At 37.8% G+C, this 19,161-nt stretch overlaps 1 long non-coding RNA gene across 6 annotated transcripts in view; it reads right to left on the bottom strand.

Moving 5' to 3' along the window:
• LOC138110498 (uncharacterized) overlaps positions 1-18,459 on the bottom strand; it is a 140,485-nt gene extending 122,026 nt beyond the window's left edge. For 4 of the 6 annotated variants that reach the window (XR_011150964.1, XR_011150962.1, XR_011150959.1 and 1 more), the window contains exons 1-2: positions 18,377-18,459; positions 16,698-16,857 (exon numbers count right to left, since the gene is read on the bottom strand). This is a non-coding gene — a long non-coding RNA (uncharacterized lncRNA). Of the gene's footprint in view, positions 1-16,697; positions 16,858-17,662; positions 17,741-18,376 lie in introns of all 6 variants that reach the window. The other 2 variants (XR_011150963.1, XR_011150961.1) reach the window with 2 other exon arrangements.
• Positions 18,460-19,161: the final 702 nt, after the last annotated feature.

Genomic DNA, 19,161 nt, shown 5'->3' with positions numbered 1-19,161 from the left:
CCTGAGCCACAAAATTCCTCAGTCTTTTTGTGCCATCACAGAACTCGTGCATTGTTCCACTCCAGTGAGACACTAACTGGAATCCAGCCCATCACTACCAGCAAAGCAATGGGCCACAAAAGCACTCCAATATTTAGAAGTTCATTTGTCTCATTACTATTCACGAATGCGACAAAGCAGTTAAAAAATGAAATTAAAACGTAAAGTGCCAGAGAACAGTAGCCCAAACAACTTTAGCTTTCTGTGACTGGCAATTATAATGCAGACAATCCATGCAAGCACTGCCTTTGGCAGCATTACAGAGGAACTCTTTAAAAGCATTAAATGGCTTAAGAGACAAGAGACGGGAAAGAGGCAGGAGGCACTGGAAAGCAGGAGCATGTTCCTCATAAAATAGTGTCAGTTCCATCTGAAAAACAACCCTGCATGAGCTCACCCACACAACAATTTGCACCTCAGCAAAAGGCAGCTTACATAAATAGGAATGACTATAGCTTATTTGGGCAGAGGTAATGTATATTTAGCTATGAGCATTTAAAAGTAACTCAAATTTGATTTTGCTCAGATCAACGCTTATCATGTGAAGTACCTTGTTCAAAGCAGTATTTGCAGGAGGAAAAAAATAGAGACTCTTTCTTTGCTGCCTTCCACCTGCAAGGAGCTGTACCCCATTCATGGCTCTCCCATTCATTGGGTGTAGAGTTCGTGGGCACAGTATCTGCCAGAAGATAAATGCAGAACAAGTGCTCATAGAAAAGTAGTGGTGTAGAAAAACTTCTTGAAACTGGTGTCTCTCTTCCTACACAAGATTGTTTTTGGTGTGGGGGGAGTGGGATTTAATAGATGTAAGATTCTTTCCACCCCAAAGGTTTGTTTGGGTTTTTTTCCTCTTTTACTATTGTACCAATATACTATATTCTTTTTATTTATTATTTTCTAGTGTTAATATGATATTTCTTCATAAAGGACATTTATTTTCAAAGAAAAATGGAAAGACTTACAAGTTCTCTAAATTCTTAGTCGACAGGTGGTGAGAGATCAAAACCCATTCCACACTGGCTTGCCAGAGATGGATATATGACTATTTTTGCCCAAAGACAGCAACATGTTAAATAACAAGAAATAAAAGAAAAACAGGCATCTTGATTCCTCTACATCCTCAGTATTTCAAGTCAGAATAAGAACGGACCTCTTGGATCATTCCCATGGTGAGAGAAAGCATTAAAATGGAATTAAACACCTGGTAAAGAGCATGTGTCCATTGGTTGTTTCATGCATGCTCAGGCACCAGATCACTTTCTCACCCCCCAAATACTTAAACCTATTACTTGGAGGGAAGCCACAAAATGGAATGATCCAGAAGGCCACCAAAGAGATTTTACTAAAGAAGAATAGAACCACAAGTCAAACACCAACATACTTGGCAGAGAAAAGTACAGAGGTGCTGAGATCAACCCTGTTGTCTAAATTATTATTATTATTGATTCTTAATCACTCCTGCCCTCTCAGCAACTCAAGAATACTATTTAAGTATCCCTACAGCAGGAAATTTTAAGAGATACTGTGCTGTTAATTATTCTGGTATCTTTCTTTTCCTTTGGTTCAAAAATATGAAGAATCAATATGTTTGCATACGCATTTCAAGAGGCAAAGTCAACTGGCTTTACTTGAAAGCATGAGGAAGATTAATACTTGAAAAATTACATGTAATGGCTATCACCTTCTCAGAAGACATGCTTATTTTTCAGGCTCAGGACTACCTTTTATATAAAAGAAAACTGGGTCTTGAAGCCAAATTTTGCTGTGTGATTTTATAAACATGGCAGATCCTAGGCAGAATTAATGTCTTGCATTTCACCAAGATGACATTTGCAATAATCTTCCTCTGAGATGTCAGGAATCAGGCATATCATTTACCCTCTCCATATGGAAACTGAATTGATTTCTATTAGCTTGATATCATTATTCATAAAACTTTATCAATGCCATCCCAGTCTATACCAAAGTCAGGGTTAAGAAACCCCTCAAACTTTCTTGCAGGCTGTTAAGTTAAAAACAACCAAAAAATTCATTTAAAATGTGAACTTAACATCTGAAGCAGCTACTAGTCTTCCCCTAGATAATTGTTTAATCACATGGCTATAAATAGACACAAATAAACAAGCTCCAGAATTTAATAAAGACAGGAGATTTTACTTATCTCAGATTCCTCCAACCCCCTACAGAACTCATTTGTTTCATCATATTTTTGTTGCACTCAATGCAACCATTAGGGAGGCAGCAGAATGGGAGGGGGGCCCTGACAGAACAGCCTTGGAACTTTTATTTTTCTTGTCCCAAACTGGTTTTATCTAATATGAGCTTGATTAATGTCTACTCCCAAAAAAAGCTGTCCCATGTCTATTATATTTCTTTCAGATCCTTGACCTAATCATCATCAGGGACACAAGCTTCTTGTTGTAAGAGATGAACACAATTCTGCATCCACAAGAAGTTAGGAAGGTGATAATATTCAGAAGGAGCTCAATCCTAAATATCTTTGATCAGCTATGCCTGTTTCAGTAAATGTTTGCAGATGGGCAAACAGGAACATTGCTAGACCAAAAGAACAAAAGGAATAATGTATGAGTCTCACCTGGGATTTGCATTAGAAAAAATATTCAGTAAGGTTGCCACCTTTTCTAAAATATCTCAGAGGGGCAGTGGATCAGCAGAGGTATTTTTAAAATATTCATGTTGGCTGCTCACTCCACACTGCTGAGACAAAATCCTTCCTTGCAAGGTATTATGCAAACTATTCCAGAAGTGGATAAGAAAAGCCGTAAAATAAGGAATTAGGCCTCTTTAAAATGGATTACTACCCAGTCACTGCTGTGGTTTGTACTTCAGACACACCCATTCCATTCAGCTACACAGCATGATGAAGGACAGGAAGTGGTCAGTAGCTGTGGGCAGGTGTCTCTCCAGTGACAGCAGCACCCCAAACCTCCAGACTCCCACAGCACTGATCACACACCCACACAAACCTGCACCCTCTTCTAGCACAAAAGGAGAAATACTGTCACAGCAAGTTTTTATGTTAGACCTGCAGAGATTCTGTGAGTCAACATCCAGCTTAAATATGGTCCCTGGCTTAAAATAGTACATACATAAATATTAATCTTCTATTGTAGAATAAAAATTTTTAAACCCTAAACTACATAAGGACTACATGTTCAGTCTACCAGGAAAAAAACTTATTAAATTGTCATTTTAAACTAAATTATATACTGCATTATATTCAGTATACTTCAGAAAAATATATTCATGACTTTACTTACAGTTAAACTAAGTTCTGTTTAGGAATAAATTTACATTTACAGTAGCACATTAGGATCAAAGCTAAGTTACAGTAGTCAGGCTTTAGATGAAATATCATCGCTAGGTATTCCATTTATAAAATAATGCTTTATTATTTCTCTTATAAGTTCTTCTCAAAGGGTAAGTTACTAACAGAGGAATTGGTGTTGGAAACAAAAAAAAAATATTGTAAAATGTATTTATTCATACGCCCAAAAGAGTTGAATACGTTTAGAAATATAGATATTTCCCCAAAAACTGAAAAAGGTGCAAGCAAACTCTTATTCATTGAAAAAAAAGGTGGTTTTGGAAGAGGTTTAGAAAATAGAATTACTTCTCAGATGAAATATAATTAATCTCCTTCAGTACAGTCTTATGGAAGATAACTCTTGCTGAACATGCCCATTTTCTTCCCTGGACATATTTACATATATAATCAATATTATATCACATTTAAATTAAACCGATTGCATCAAGTGGATTAAATACAAGTAAATACCTGGCTGAGTAGCACACATCAGTCTTGCTAGTGAAGAGATATGAATGAGAAGGTTTATTTCTATTTGAAGATACTGCTCTGAACAAGTTAACAATATCTGACTGCAAAAAACCCAAATCTAAATTCCATCTACAACCATGAAAAAAGTATTTGTTAACAAGAGCTTTCTGCAAGCATATTAAACAGTAATTTCTAGAGAAAAATATCTTCCAAATTGGAATGAAAGTCTTGCAGTCCCAAAAAGGAAACCAGAATTAAGTTTAAATCCTGTAAGTCCCAGGTGTATAATTTAAAGTCAGATCACCTTTCTCAGGCAAATGATGGTTTATAAGATTGATATTTGCCAGACTTGGCAGCCTGCCAGAGGACATCACCAAAGAGGAAGCAGATTAAGCCAAACTCACAATTTTGAAGAGTTGGAATGTTTTGACACAATGGAAAGTTTTTTTCTAACATGTATATTTACAGTCTGGAAGTCACAACTATGCCTAAGACACTTTCTATGCAATAAAATTTTTATTATACAATGTTTTTCTACAGAAATACCTAATATAGAACAATTAAACTGTAATATACCCCAGCTGTGAGTAAACTCTAAGGAGAGGCAGCAGGACTTATAGCAACACCCAGTTAAGCTACCCATGTTTCTTACACTGCTGACTGTCCCCTCTCTGCTTCTTCCTTTGTGGCCATAAGCAGGTATGAGCAATAAAAGGGGAGAAGTCTCCAGCACATAAAATCCTACAGGCCTGGTTACACAGAACTAAAACATGACAGCTTTAATTTAAATGGGAATAATGAAGAACCCATAGTCTATACCTGGACAATAAGGCAGTTTTTCCAAACAAGCCTAAAGTCAGGGTTTTTTTCCATTTTTAGGCCAGGATTCCTTTAGGAATCTGACACTTTGTGTTCCTGTGCTTCTGTATTGATGCATACACCACACAATGAGTATCACAGATGACTGCTAATAGAAAGCCAATAAGATGGGCATGAGAAAGGAGAAAGGCCAAACAATTCTGCTGAAAAGAGATGAAAGATTAGCAATTGCACTCTACAACACCAAATTTATATTACATAAATGTGACACTAGAAATAAGTGTTGAAAATTTTCATAATGAAACAGCACACAAATTCACAGGAGTAAAGTGCCAATTCTATATTGAATATTTGAAATGAGAAGTTACTTATAAATAATGCACTAATGGTTCTGGATATCATAGTAACAAAAGCCAAAAGCCAAACTTGAGAGAGATTTAAGGATGTAACATTTGGTCCACTCCATTTCATTTTAAAGAGAGCTGGAAAGACAGCTCAGAGCTCCCCATCACCCTCACTCATCTTGGCACACAACAGCAGGTACAAGTCAGATTTCACAGGGCTAAAAAGACAAATTTTACTTCTACATTAGTGAAATGAGATTGGCTTCCCTCACTTTTTTTCACCCTTTTAAATAGGATCACACCTAGAGAATAAATAGCGTTATAATAACAGCTCAAACACTGAAATGCCACAGAGGCTCATGATTTCAGATGGAAGTTGTGGAGAGTTGTTTCGTTCAAGGACATTTCACTAGAAATAATAACAGACCAAATTCTGCCAGCCACCGTATCTTTCAATAATATTGGCAACTGAAGGCATGATTTAGCAGAAAGTTAGAGGTAAGCAAAGTCTATCATCTGAAGCTTCCTTTTTAAAATTAAATTTGAAGTGAAAAATGTACTTCATGTTTTGATTTGCATTTACTAATTACAGTCAGCATTAGTATTAATTATAACATTTTATGGTCAAAATACTCATTTTATTCACAGTTGCATCCATTTTCACTGCTCTGGGATTATTTCATATTTCAGAGTTGTTAATGTTTGCTCTTCTGAAACATGGCAAATGCAGTAGAATTTCAATAAATTATTTACATTTTTACAGACCAAAAGCTTATTAACATTTGCCTGGAAGAGTACATCCATGTTTTGCTCTGAAGCTGAAAATGTAAATTAGCATCTTCTGGCCTGATTCTTTTCTCACTCTGTCAGTGTTGTTCTCAGTTAGAATGGTCCAAATGAGATAAATCAAGCCATGGGCATATAAATACCTCCAAGAATAATTCCCTAACACCTTCAGAGCTCTACCCTGAACTTGGATTTTTCAGTTGCTGCAAGAGCAGAATACTGCAAACACTCACAACATCAATATTGACAAAAAAAAGTCTCAATAACAGAAATTCCTACTTCAGGATTTCAAAGTATACAGGTAGCACATATCCAATGATCCTCCTTGGCTTTATTGGCAACACACAGGGGCACATGAGGCAGAAAGAGCATAAAATGGACCTCTCCTCCTGCTCTGAAGGAAGCAACAAACACACTGCTGAAATTTTTGAGGCTTTATCAATAGTAAATGGATGTAACTGATCTAATGTCCAAAATACAAGCAGAGAGACCCAGCAGAAAAATAAAAATATCTACACTTATAAGAAGTGAGTCATCCATATTCTGCCAATTTTCTCATAAAATACAAGGCAGAATCTGTGTGGAGAGCATGGATGAGGCAGTGAGTCTGTGTAGGTGAAGACTCTTGACTGAAGCAAATAAGGAAGAACAGAAAGTGGTAATGAGGAGTAGGGGGGGAGAAGAGCAAAAAAGTGAAAAATTACAAATAAGTGTAGGAAAATGGAAGAGTTTGTTGTTTTCAACCCAGTTCCTGTTCAGTGCCTGCATTCCATCACCCCAAAGCTGAAGAGCTCTTCCTGGATGGGATGCAATAGGAGGAAGCCAGGACACCTGCTGCTGAACTCCATAGAGTATTTTGTTTCTAATCTTCATTACAGCAACAAAACACACGACAATACCTTGTGTGATGCAGGAAATTCCCTTCTCCCTTCTTATTACTATCTTAGACAAATAGCTTGAAGCCAATTTATTTTCTTTGGATCAAATATTATTGTGCTGCACAAAGTTCAATGAGCTATAGAATGCCCCAGAAGAATACAAGATTACATGAATATGACAAAGTAATCTCATCTCCTCTCTATACAAAAGGGGGAATAATTTCCTGTTGACAGGGAAATATTTTACTAAACCAAGGCATCAGACAGGAGCCTTTCATGGAGAATGGGACTGGGGAAAACAGTTTAATAATCAGTAGTTTATATGTCCTGACATGTGCTGTGTACAGCAAGCACTGAAGATGATTTATAGTCAAGAGCTACAAAGAGAGTAAAGGCTTGAAATGACAGTGAAAACCAGCAGAGCTGCTGGTCATTGTCACCATGACAAAGTGGGGGTTTTTTTGTTTGGCTTTTCTTGTTATTACAAGAGAGATGGTGATTTCAGCCTAAAAGCACTTGCTACCCTGTCACGCTGTTCAGCCTGACCAAGCTTCCTCAAAAGAGTGCACACAATGCAGATCAGATCATCTCAATAAAGAAAAACTATTGCATGACCTTTCTGGAAAGAGGAGACAAGTAATTCATTTTGCTGCAGCAGAGTTAGCAAAAGGCTGACAGAGAAGCACACGGCTTTCTCTTCCTAAGTGCCACTGAGGTGTGCATGAACAGCAGGGAGCCAGCCCAGGATAAGCCTGTTAACATTTAACATGGGCAAAAAAAAGACATTCAACACAGGTAGAAAAAAAGAGCTGCATTCCCTGATGTTTCCTGGGAAGGGGAATTTTTGGGATGACAGTCTTTGCAACACCAAAATGCATGATGAGATCTGTTTGCTCTGTTCGAGGGAGTGACACACTCCATCAGTCTTCAAAGGTTCAAAGTCCTTAATTTCCAAAAATGGATATGAGCACAAAGTGGCATAGTAACTTTATTATTAATATCTCAAGAAAACAGTTGGTCTGGCAAAGGAACCTGAGTCTTTCCTAGAGGGGCTTCACTAGTAGCAGGTTTCCCCTTCTCTCCAGAGATTAAGGCAACATAACTTGGATTGCCTAAACTTCCCCACTCCTCTCTTCAAATCTTTCAGCAGGGAAATACAAAAAGCCTTTAAAACTCTCATCACTCACTGGCTAAATGTCTGAACACAGGCTCACTGATATTGTATCACAGCACTTTGCCCTGGGGCCACTCTTCAGCTCACTGTTTATGCAGGGTCTGCTGGGAACATCATTCAAAAAAGGCTGTTCAGAAATGAGTATATCATTGTAGAGTGTACACAGATCCAGTGATGTGTATACATTATACTCTAAAAAATACAGGATATTGAAATATTATTCATTCACATGGTACATTATATACTAATGAGATTATTTTGGGATGCAGATGATAGCACTGTGCCAGCAGAGGAATCTCACAAATGCTCAGAACAGAACTCTTAGACTTAATACTTTGCACTTAAGGTAGTCTATAAGCAGTACCTTCAAAAAACACAGTAGGACCTCAGCTCAGAGTCCTTAGGCAGAAAGCTGCTTTCCTCAGTTAGGTCTTGAAATATCTGAGCACTGAAACAAGTGCTTTAATTTCAAGTGCTAAAAGTAATTGGGCCTTCCCCTTGCTGACTCAGAATCAGCCCTATGACCTGCCATTTCATGACCTCTGAACTCAGGCTAGAGAAGCACTCCAGGGCAGAAACAGAATTTGCTTCATTATCTCTGTTCTGGCCTGGAGACAGTATAACTTTGCATTATCTTGAACATGGCTAACATTTTTGTACAGTCTCTCAAATCAGTGCTCTGGTTCACGTGACTTTATGAATATTGGCAGATTTTGGTGTTAGGATCTAAATGTACAACAGTACTTAGCAATGATAAAGAGATAGAATTTTTTAACCATTTGAGTGAAAACCAGGCCCAGAATGGTCTAAGGCAGTTTTACAAATTACAACAAAATGCTTTCCTTTTATTTTTTTGTGCACATTCTGTTTTATGATTAATTAAGATTTAATATATCACATCTAAGGTATTAGTAAAAACAACTTAGAAACTCCTTTTCTCCAGGCTGAGCTCCATCAACTGCTCCTCCAGACTCTTCCCCAGCTCCATTCCCTTCTCTGGACACGCTCCAGCCCCTCAATGTCTTTCTTGTCATGAGGGGCCCAGAGCTGGACACAGGATTTGAGGAGTGGCCTCACCAGTGCCCAGTCAGGGGGATGGTCACTGTCCTGGTGCTGCTGGTCACACCACAGCTGGGACAGGCCAGGTGCCATTGGCCTCTTGCCCACCTGGGCACACCTGGCTCATGTTCAGCTGCTGTTGACCAGCATCCCCAAGAGCTTCAGGTGGCTGTTGTGACCCAGGGCAGGACCTGGCACTTGGCCTGGTTGACAAAAACATTCATGCAGTCCATTTTGAGTATTAACAATAAAAGTTTGTATTCCATCTATTTTCAGTTAAAATATTTTCCTTGAGTAAAATAACCCAAATAACCTCCTTAAAAGCAGATTAATTCTAGAAATACATTCCATAGCCAGTAAGAATGAGCTACAAAAAAATACTGAAAGTCACAGAAAATCACTCTCCAAGGAGTGAGCTCAGTCATTATATTCTCAGGTCTGCAAGAGACTGAGTCAAATCATGCAACACTTCTCTACAACACTCAGCAAGAGGTATTACAGAAAACAAGAAATCACAATGGTGTAATGAACAAAACATTGAAGGAATATTTATCAGGCTTCTTTTGGATTAAATGTTCATTTATAAGTGGTTAGATGATTAACAGATATTTTAAGTATTCTTGTTTCTTTTATAAATAGCACACTGCATATACATTTAAAAGAAAGGCTGTAGGAATTAGTGATTTATGACAATCAGCTACAGCCACAGCTTATGTAATTAATGACCTGTGTACCCTATTGGGAGATACTATTTATTATTAATATCTTCTAATCACAGATTAAACTCTTCAAATAGCACCTTATTATAAGGTGTGGCAGATATAGATGCCTGTTTAAGATTCTAATGGTGGAAGTGTAATATCATTGAACACTCACAATTATTTATTGAGATTTGTCAACCCACAGTTTAGCAACACAGCAACTACAAACAACACACTGAAATATCCCTAGTGCCTTACACAGTAACTGGACAAATCCAGACCTACAAACAAACTTTTACTTCATGGAAGTATGTGCTGGACATACTTTGTGACAAGAGACCTCAGTATGGCACAAAGCTTTGCAGGAGGGCCTAAATGTCAAAAATAAAAAGTGAACTGAGTTATTAGGTGACATTGTTTAGGATTAGGTACTGGCAATAAAAACTCACTAGATAAGTGCTTGCTTTCTTCAAAACAAGTGCTAGTTCCACAAGCAAATCAAATACATCTTCAAATAGACAAAAGTCAGAATACTTTCAAGGGCAGTGCTACTATAGCTGTGATAACCTAATAAAATATGAGCTCCAGTGTCTAATCCTGTCTGTCTTGTCTGTTTAGACTAACTGCTTGTTTTGAAAAATATCACTGAATCTAACCTGGCTCCTCTTTCAGATATAGTATAAAAAAAAATTAACTTGGAAGTTAAAGCTCAAAATACGTATGCTGAGTTTAATCACATTTTAATCCATTAAACCATCTCTTTTTCAAAGACTGTTTTTCCATGTTCCACAAGCAGTAAATTACGTTTCCTTCTATTTCCCATTAAAGAAGGAGAGCATCTTGAAATACCTTCTGACACCAAAGTGGCCCTTCTGTTCCACAGCTTGTACACTCAGCTAGTTTAACTACATACCTTAACCAGTCAAACCAAAACCAGGTCTCATTTTTCATTTAGCTTGGAAGTTTTGCTCCCACTCTCTCCAATCTGGCATATTTAATTTGGTGCAGATGTTATATACAGGCTAAGAAATTATTTAGACTGTCCACAAGTGAAATTTAAAAAATCCAATCAGAACTACCCTCAACAATAGGGGAGAAAAAACAGTAAATGGCAAGGATTAATATTTTCAGACAGGAAAGAAAAGAAATACAGAGAACTGTGTTAAAACCTTAAAAATTCTGAAGGACAAAAAAAAGCAGACAAAAAAGAAATCTGCCAATCACTTAAAAGATAAAAAGGTGGATTTAAAAAAAAATAAATTAATTCTGCCCAAAACTGCTTTTACATATTGCAGAATATGCCATCTGTCACACCCAAGCAATCCTTCACACGGGTAGACTTTATACTAAGTAAACATTTGGAATATAATAACTCCAACTGAAAGTTGGCTCTTCCACATGAGGAGGAGGCCTGGAAACATTAATATGTGGCAGTAATAACAAGCTTCACCACAGCTGTTTAACTGCATTTTATATGAGTGTAATTAAACTGATCTCCAAGAGATATTTTATGCTATACAGTAGATCCAAGACCTTATCTTTATTGAGTAAAACCACTATGACAGTATAGAATTCAGAGTTAAACCATAGCCAGATTTTCTTAGTATTAAGGGGAATTTAATTTCCAAGAATCCAGGAGCCACTGGCAGTCACACTCACACCCACTTTTTTTTTGGTTTTGAGATCATGACACTGTTAGAACTTCCCCAAGTTAACAGATGAGACCTGAAAACCAAATTCCATGGTATAGAGGTCCTCCCCCAAAAGAAATATGTCAGCTAGCAGACAAGCACCCTGCTGTTTTAAACCATATTTACTACATGGCTCATAATGGGCCATACTTACCACAGCTTCCAAATGTTCAGTGGGATATCTGGCACACAAATAACCAATTTCAATTAATTCAGTTTAATCACTATTTGAATTTGGTTTCTTCTTTGGATCATTTAACATTACCTTGGACAACAAGCACCTTTCTGCCTACCCTACTCTTTTACGTGTCCTTCAACCTGTTAATCCCAAAAGTGTTATTCCTTCAAATTGCTCATTAAAAAAATATCAAATGGTTGTCCTGTCATAGGAAGGATGGAAGGTCCAGCAGAACATTAAAATTATAGCATTATCTCATATTTCCAACTATGATTAACTTAAATAAGAGTAATTGCAGGGAAAAAATTACATTATTATCTGGTGAATATCTTGCCACAGGTAGATTGATGTTTTTCTGTCCAAGAGCATCATGTTACACACGCAAATTTAATCTCTGAATCCATTCTTCTCCAGCCAAAACTGCAAATGCCCTACTACAATTAGTTTGTAGAGATACACACTGAAACTCCTTGTTCTTCATGCAACATGAACACAAAAAATATTTGCCAGCTACGTAAAAATAGTATTTTAATGAAGAGGAGGTATGATATGCTGTTTGATAATTGAAATGAATGTTTCAGAAATTAAGCAATTTCTGTTAGCAAGACCAGGATTCACGTCTCATGCAGATACCAGTGTTATTTAGCCAACCTAAAAATAGCTTTAAGTCGATATCCTGAAAAATGGAACAATAATCCAAAGCAAACATTTCCACGTAATACTTTACCCTGAAGAATGGTTTAAAGTTACTCCCTTGAACAAGTTCTGCTTTAAAATACATGTCTTCTTTGAAGAAAATTGCTTACTAAGAAGCCACAATTTTCCTGTGTTGTTACAGGGTTAGTTTATAAACCCCGTAATGCACTACCAGAGCGCTAGCAATTAACAAGTCAGAATACCAAGGTTTGTTTGGGAAATTACTGTTATGATGGATCTGTGGGTATAACTAAATAAATTTAGGCTGTCACAATTATTAAATCGATCAGAGATTGCATCATGATGAACAAGAGTCCACCCCATGAAAAAAACAGAGACACAACACTATTTCAATTTCTAAATTTGTAGCAGGCCTTGTTTCCTTCCAAATACAAGAGTATTAACCAGGTGAGAACTGCAGGGCAAAAAGATCATTGTAACTGATTTCTCTAATACTCCAGGACATTTGCAGGAGAACAAAATGGTGGAGGCATAGGTTATATAAAATGACATTTTTGAAGTCAAAATGGGCTAAAAAACTTTGCTGAAGTCATCTGGAGGGGTTTTCAGCCACTGGGAGCTGGCAGAAGGGGGTTTTACCCCTCGTGTGAGGACACAAAAGCCCAGAGGTAACGTTGAAACCCCTCTGGAAGGCAGCACTCAGTGCCCAACACACAATGAAAAGGGGTAGGGCTCCTCACCCCCCCAAAAGGGGCTGTATCCTCCTGTCCCTGTTAAGCATGCAAAGAAGTAAAGAGAGGGGACTCTGTGTTCCACACAGGTTTAATCCCAAGAAAAGACAGGGACAAAGAGGCCAATTGGTGGGAGGGTCCAGGGATCTTATACTGGGTACAGAATAGGTGGGGAAAGGGATCTCAGCCAATGGGATAGAGACAAGCAGTGGGATTGACAGGAAGGGAACCAATGGGGACAACACATAGGAGGGACTCAGGGAAGGATCCAATGGGGCGTCGAGGAGCAAAGAACTTTCTGGAACTAATACATATTAAAGAAGGAAAATGAATATACATAACTGCATACATAAAACAAGAGGACAAAGTATTAACCAATCAGGGGAAAACATGCAAAAGACAAAACAAGGGAATTAGGGGTTCTCAAAGTTGTGTGCTAAACTTGGGTTGCTAACCACCCACAGCTGGTTGTCTGAGTTCTCCTCAGGACAAAGAGTAGCTGCAGCCACCTGCACTGCTACAGTCATCTAGTCATTAATAAAGAGTATGCTACAATCAAATGTCTGGATCAATGTAATTGCACTGAGATGAAAGGAAATTTTCCCATTAAAAATCTCCCTATAAATTACACAGGCCCCCTTCTCTTAATCCCATTGGAGTCAACAGCAAACATTCATCAGCTTCAGTGGGATTGCTGATGGCCGTAGATGACCCTTGACCGTACATTGCAGGGCACCTAATTTGTCTTTTATTCTGATGAGGGCTCATAGACACATGATTGGAGCTAGCACACCCTTCTTTAAACACGGAATCTGCAATGAAGACATTTCCCTTTATTGCCAGCCTTTTCTAAAGAAGATTAACACCACCTCAGCTCACGTTATTGGTGAGCGACTCAGCTTTGCTGGAGCTTGACATAGATCAAATATCTCTACCATATCTCCACAACCTCTCTAGGCAACCTGTTCCAGTGCCTCCCCACCCTTACAATAAAGAATTTCTTCCTAATATCCAATCTAAACCTACCTGCTTTTAGTCTGAATCCATTCCCTCTTGTCTATTACTCCATGCCCTTGTAAAACATCCTTCTCAAGCTCTTTTGGTGCCCCTTTAGGTACTGGAACATGTATAAAGTTTCCCTGGAGCCTTCTCCAGGCTGAACAACCCCAACTCTCCCAGTCTGTCTTCATAGAAGAGGTTCTCCAGCTTCATTGATCATCATGGCTTCCTCTGGAATTGCTACAAGTCCATATCCTTGTGTTGGGGACCCCAGGTAGGGTCTCAAGAGCAGAGCAAAGGGAGAAGACCCCCTCCCTCTACCTTCTGCTCACTCTTTTTGAGGCAGCCTGGGATGTATTTGGCTTCATCCAGCAACACCCCAAATTCCTGCTCCTTAAGAGCTGCTGTCCATACATTCTATGCCTGTGACCATGAAGGCCAGTTCCACTGAGCTTCATTTCTTGATTTTTGGGTTTAAGGCAAATCCTTTCTGATAAGGCATGTAGGAAAGATCAGAACATATTTCTAATAAATATCAGTTCTGCTTGTGAAACCTTAATCTGTGCACATCTTAGCACTCCATCAAATTGCACATCAGCATAAAAGGAGAAAAAACCCTCAAAACAGTGAGAAGCAACATTCCCTTATCTCATTTCCACTCTTTTTTGTATACACACACTGAATAATCCATTATACACATTATCAAATCATCAACAATAGGATAGTACAACTTGGATTTACAGCACAGTTTAAATCCAAACTGCTTGGAGCAGAATCTAACAGGATGATGTGGCAAGAGCTAGCAGAAATTTAACAGTAGGAAAAAAAAAAAAAAAAAAAAGGAAAAATTGCTTTAAAAACAAACACCCAGCATTTTCCTGTCCGAAGTTTTCCATCCAAGTACTCTGAAGGTGAGACTGAGAATAAATAGGGGGTAAAAAAAGCCCCAAAAACCATTTCAATGGTTTCAGTCCTCTGCACTTGAGGGTGGGTGGGGGACAAGATTATGAATATTGAAAAAGCATTTTTTGAAGTTTTCTAGCAACAATCATTTAAGCTGCTATGAAAAGAAATAGCAAACAGGCAATGTATGTGTTCTTTAATTTCTTATTTCACTTTCAAAGAAGCATTTAGTGGAGACATGAATATGGATCCAACCTGTAAGGCTGATTACCTGTTTACGCTTAACCTTTTGAATACTCAGGCTTTACATAATCTTTATCACACTTTGCCAGTATCCTTACATTTATATCCTTGGAATGTAGGAGTTCAGAGTGAAGATTATTCAAAACCTGTAACTACCTGAGTAAGGACTTGGGAAGGGAAGGATTGTTTGCAAATAGAGTCAAAACCAAACCAACCAAACAAAAAATCCCCATCCAATATACTTTCACTTCTAAGATAAAGTAAGAAAGACAAAATTAGGGTTGAGTTTTGTTCTGATTTTTTTTCCCTGCCAATTCATTTGTCCACAGTGTGGGGTATATATATACACCATATATCTCTGAGATTATGCTCCAAATAGATTTTTTTTTTTTCATTGTTAACACTCCTAATACATAAGTACAGAAAACAGGCTCAAAACAGTTTTTCCCCCTTTACCCATTTGCCTATTTAGATAGATGATTGATAGAATACAAAGGAGAAATGTAATTTCATTGGCTGGTTTTTTTTGTGAGCAGATGGTTCTTCAGATTTACCTTTAAAACGAATACAAATTCAACCTGCAAACAGCATCATTTAAAACTGTAACTATAATGCAAAAGCCCATTTTCAAAATATTACATGCATGGAACAATAGTTCTTATCTAGGGAAGTGTTGAGTCTGGCTGTCTGAATAACCAACACAAAGCAGAAGGAAAACACAGGGGAACATTTGATTCATGGCACAGTCATCGACAAAGCCTTGGTGCAGCATTTCCCTTTGAACCAAGCTGGCAGCTGTGTGGGATAAGCTGCCTTTCCTCTTTCCTTCAGCTCTGCCTTGGAAAGGCTGGGAAGTCTGATGAGCAGTGGTCCTGCAGCTCATTCCCAGCCAGCCAGAGATAGAGGACTGGTCCAGCACAGCCTGGGAAGGAGACACGTTCACTCCATGGAGAGTAGGGGCACTCCTTGTTACAGAGCTCTGTAGCACTTCCAGCACCACTGCACACGAGCAGGTACACAGCCCATGAAAGGCATCTTTTGCAAGGGGAATATTTTTAGAAAACACTGCACTAAAGTTTGTAAAGGACTCTAATTTACTGTACCCAGTGCAAATGGGGTAGAAAATTGGCTGGGAAACAAAATCAGGTTTGGTAACTGAGACCAGGGAAAACTTACTTTTTACATATTTGTTAAACACCCGCACAACCTGGAAAGCCTGATGGTCCACAGTTAAGGCCATGAAATTTAAACAAATTTACACCATACAGAAGTAGACCTATCTTTCACACAAGTCCATCATCATGGTCAGCACATCCACAACAATCCTGCTGAAGTTCACTGAGCAGCTTCTGAATCAGCCCTGGGACATTGTGCTCAACCTACTCCCTACTTCAAAACTGCTCCTTCCTCCCTCTATCCAGTTTATACCTTTAAGTGTGTATGCCAGCTCCCATTATCTTAAGCAGAGGAATGCACCTGGCATTGATGCCTAACTTCTGTCCAGTATGTTCAAAAAATTGCAAGACAAATTATCCTTAATCTCTTCAAAACCTAAGACAGGAACTACAAACTAAAGTAACTTGCAGGAGGTAAACTGAGGCAAAATTTCCCCATTTTGAAGGTTTTCAAAATGTCATTTTAAATAAATCAGAAGCAATTCAAAATGTAGATGATTATTGGTGTAAGGACTACTTACAGAAAACAAAATAATGTAGTTGCAAACACGTCTGGTTTCTCATCCATCCTATTCTGTTGGAAATTTACTACATATCTGCAATACTGGTGGAGAATAGGGTCACTTCTTGTTTAAAAATACATCTTGCAGAAATTTACCAGTTCCATTCACACTAATATTTCTACAGCAGAAAGAATACAAACAAATTAAGTTTAATAAACACTCTCTACAGAATAATCCATTAATCCCCACAGTCTCCATTTATATGGGCTCAGTACAGTTATTTGTTCATATAAAACTTCAATTACAGAAATAAGACAATGAAATTATTTGGCCTAAGTTACATCTTTTAGGACTTCAGTCTATAAACCATCTATTTAACTACTTTTATTCACGATTTTCCAACCTCTGCTTCCCACTTCGTTACTTTAACAAAAGTCTCTTAATGATGTAAATTTTTATGTGTTCCTGAGAATCTCGATAAATTATCATACAAAACCAAAATAACATCCAATTTAAATAGCCCAAGCACACGTTCTACAGAAATTAATTCCTGGAGTAACGTACAGTAAGTATATCAAGAAGGAAAAACATAATCCTCTGCCACTATGTATTAGATTAGAGGAAGCTGCTGGATTAAGAATTTTAAGATTCCATGGCTACAAAACAGGAGTGATGCCTCTTTTACAAAGGTCTTTCAGTTACAATACATATAACATATACCAAAAAAACAAACAAACAAACAAACCCAAAACAAAAACAAACAAAAACAAAAAAAACAAAAAAAACCAAAAAAAACCCCAAAAAACAAACAAACAAAAAAAAAACAAACAAAAAAACCAAAAAACAAACAAACAAACAAAAAAAACCAAAAAAAGCTAAATTATAATGAATTAAATTTATTTCTTTCAAATTACTACTTAATTTCTCCAACTCAAAATTCTATGGAAAAAGGATTAAAAGCAAGACTAAAGATCAGACCATACCGAATCCCTTTAGCAGGAATGGTAGTCAGGCATAGGAGTAGTTATAGCTTCAAAGGTAGAGGAAGCATGAGTCAAGTGCTGAAGTTTAAAAAAACCCTGACACGTTAATTTGCAGCAGCAATGGCCTTGGAAAGTGTTGTGAAATCATCAACAAGTACTTTGCTAACACACACAGTAACTGCATATTACAAAAATGAACATTCATCACAGAGCTCTTTTCTGTTTTCACAGCTATATAATAAGTGTGTTTAAAATATCCATGTTTGTTTTTGAAGTACCAAGGCTCAGTATTCAGGAAAAATTATACAGATAAACCATGTGTACCAGTCAGCAACAATTGCACACTCATCTGCATGCATGCAGCACCTTCTCTACTTCTTCTGGACATTCCACTACTTCTTAAAACATCATCCCAGCATATTTAGGAATAAAGAATTCCTCCATGCAGTTCTCACTTATAGAATTCAAACCCCAAAGCATTTCAATAAAGTAATACTTTAATAGCAATGAACTGTAATGTTTGATCTGGTATATGTTTCCTTAAAAGAGCTCTAGCAAAACTAGTTTGTTTCAGGATTTTTGTTGGCATTGTCATTTTTTAAGTCATTCAAAGGCAGGCCCCAGCAGTTAAACACAGAGACTCATGCCCCTTCTCTTTGTAGTATAATATCAGGGAGCTACTATAAAAATAAGCCTTAGAGATCATGTACTAACCTTAACTACTCAGGGAGCCTCTAGAAGGATGAAAAGAAAATGTCAGTGCACTTAACTCTGAAACCAGTAAAACTACCTTATATACCCTGGGAAAAGCCATCAGCTGGGCCAGGTTAGAGCCCAGTAGGGAATGAAATGTTATCAGGTAAAGCAAATGATGCAATCAAGGACGTCCAGTGGTTCCAATTGCTCAGCCCTGTGCTTGCCTGCCAGTCTGTGACAGAACAAACTCCACTCTTCCTGTAGTTCTGTGTCTGTCTTGGTCATTCACAACACACCAGCTGGAGGAATTTGGTGTGTCCTCCCTGGGTTTGGTGGAGGACTGTGGGAATGTTGTTCCCTGTGCTGGGGAGTGCTGCCTAACACTTGCATCCCTGCCTAACTTCCTTCCAGAAAGGAGCACAATAAAACCCATGAAAGGATATAAGTTTAATTGGTAGAGTCTGGTAACCTTTCCCAGGAGAAGTGTCCACAGTAAACCTTCTAACTTGAACTAGTCCATCATATCAGACATACTAACTTTAGTATAGAACCTTGCTTTGTAGGAGGCAATGTGTCTACTTTTTAAAATGTACATAGTCATGCCAAGCATCTGAAAACCAAACTCCATTTAGTGTTTCAAATTACATATTTTAAATAGAATGAGGTGTTCATAAAACCCCCACAGTTTTGCATTTGTACTACCGAGAAACAAAATCATTTTGCCTCACGAGACATTGTGCATTGAATATTTTATTACACAACTGTATTAATAGTGATTTTGTAATTAAGCAAATCAAAATTCA

Source organism: Aphelocoma coerulescens, chromosome 4A (genome assembly GCF_041296385.1).
Source record: "Aphelocoma coerulescens isolate FSJ_1873_10779 chromosome 4A, UR_Acoe_1.0, whole genome shotgun sequence".
NCBI classification, from domain to species: domain Eukaryota; kingdom Metazoa; phylum Chordata; class Aves; order Passeriformes; family Corvidae; genus Aphelocoma; species Aphelocoma coerulescens.
Note: the sequence above shows the minus strand (reverse complement) of the source record. Positions and strands in the feature narration are given on the sequence as shown.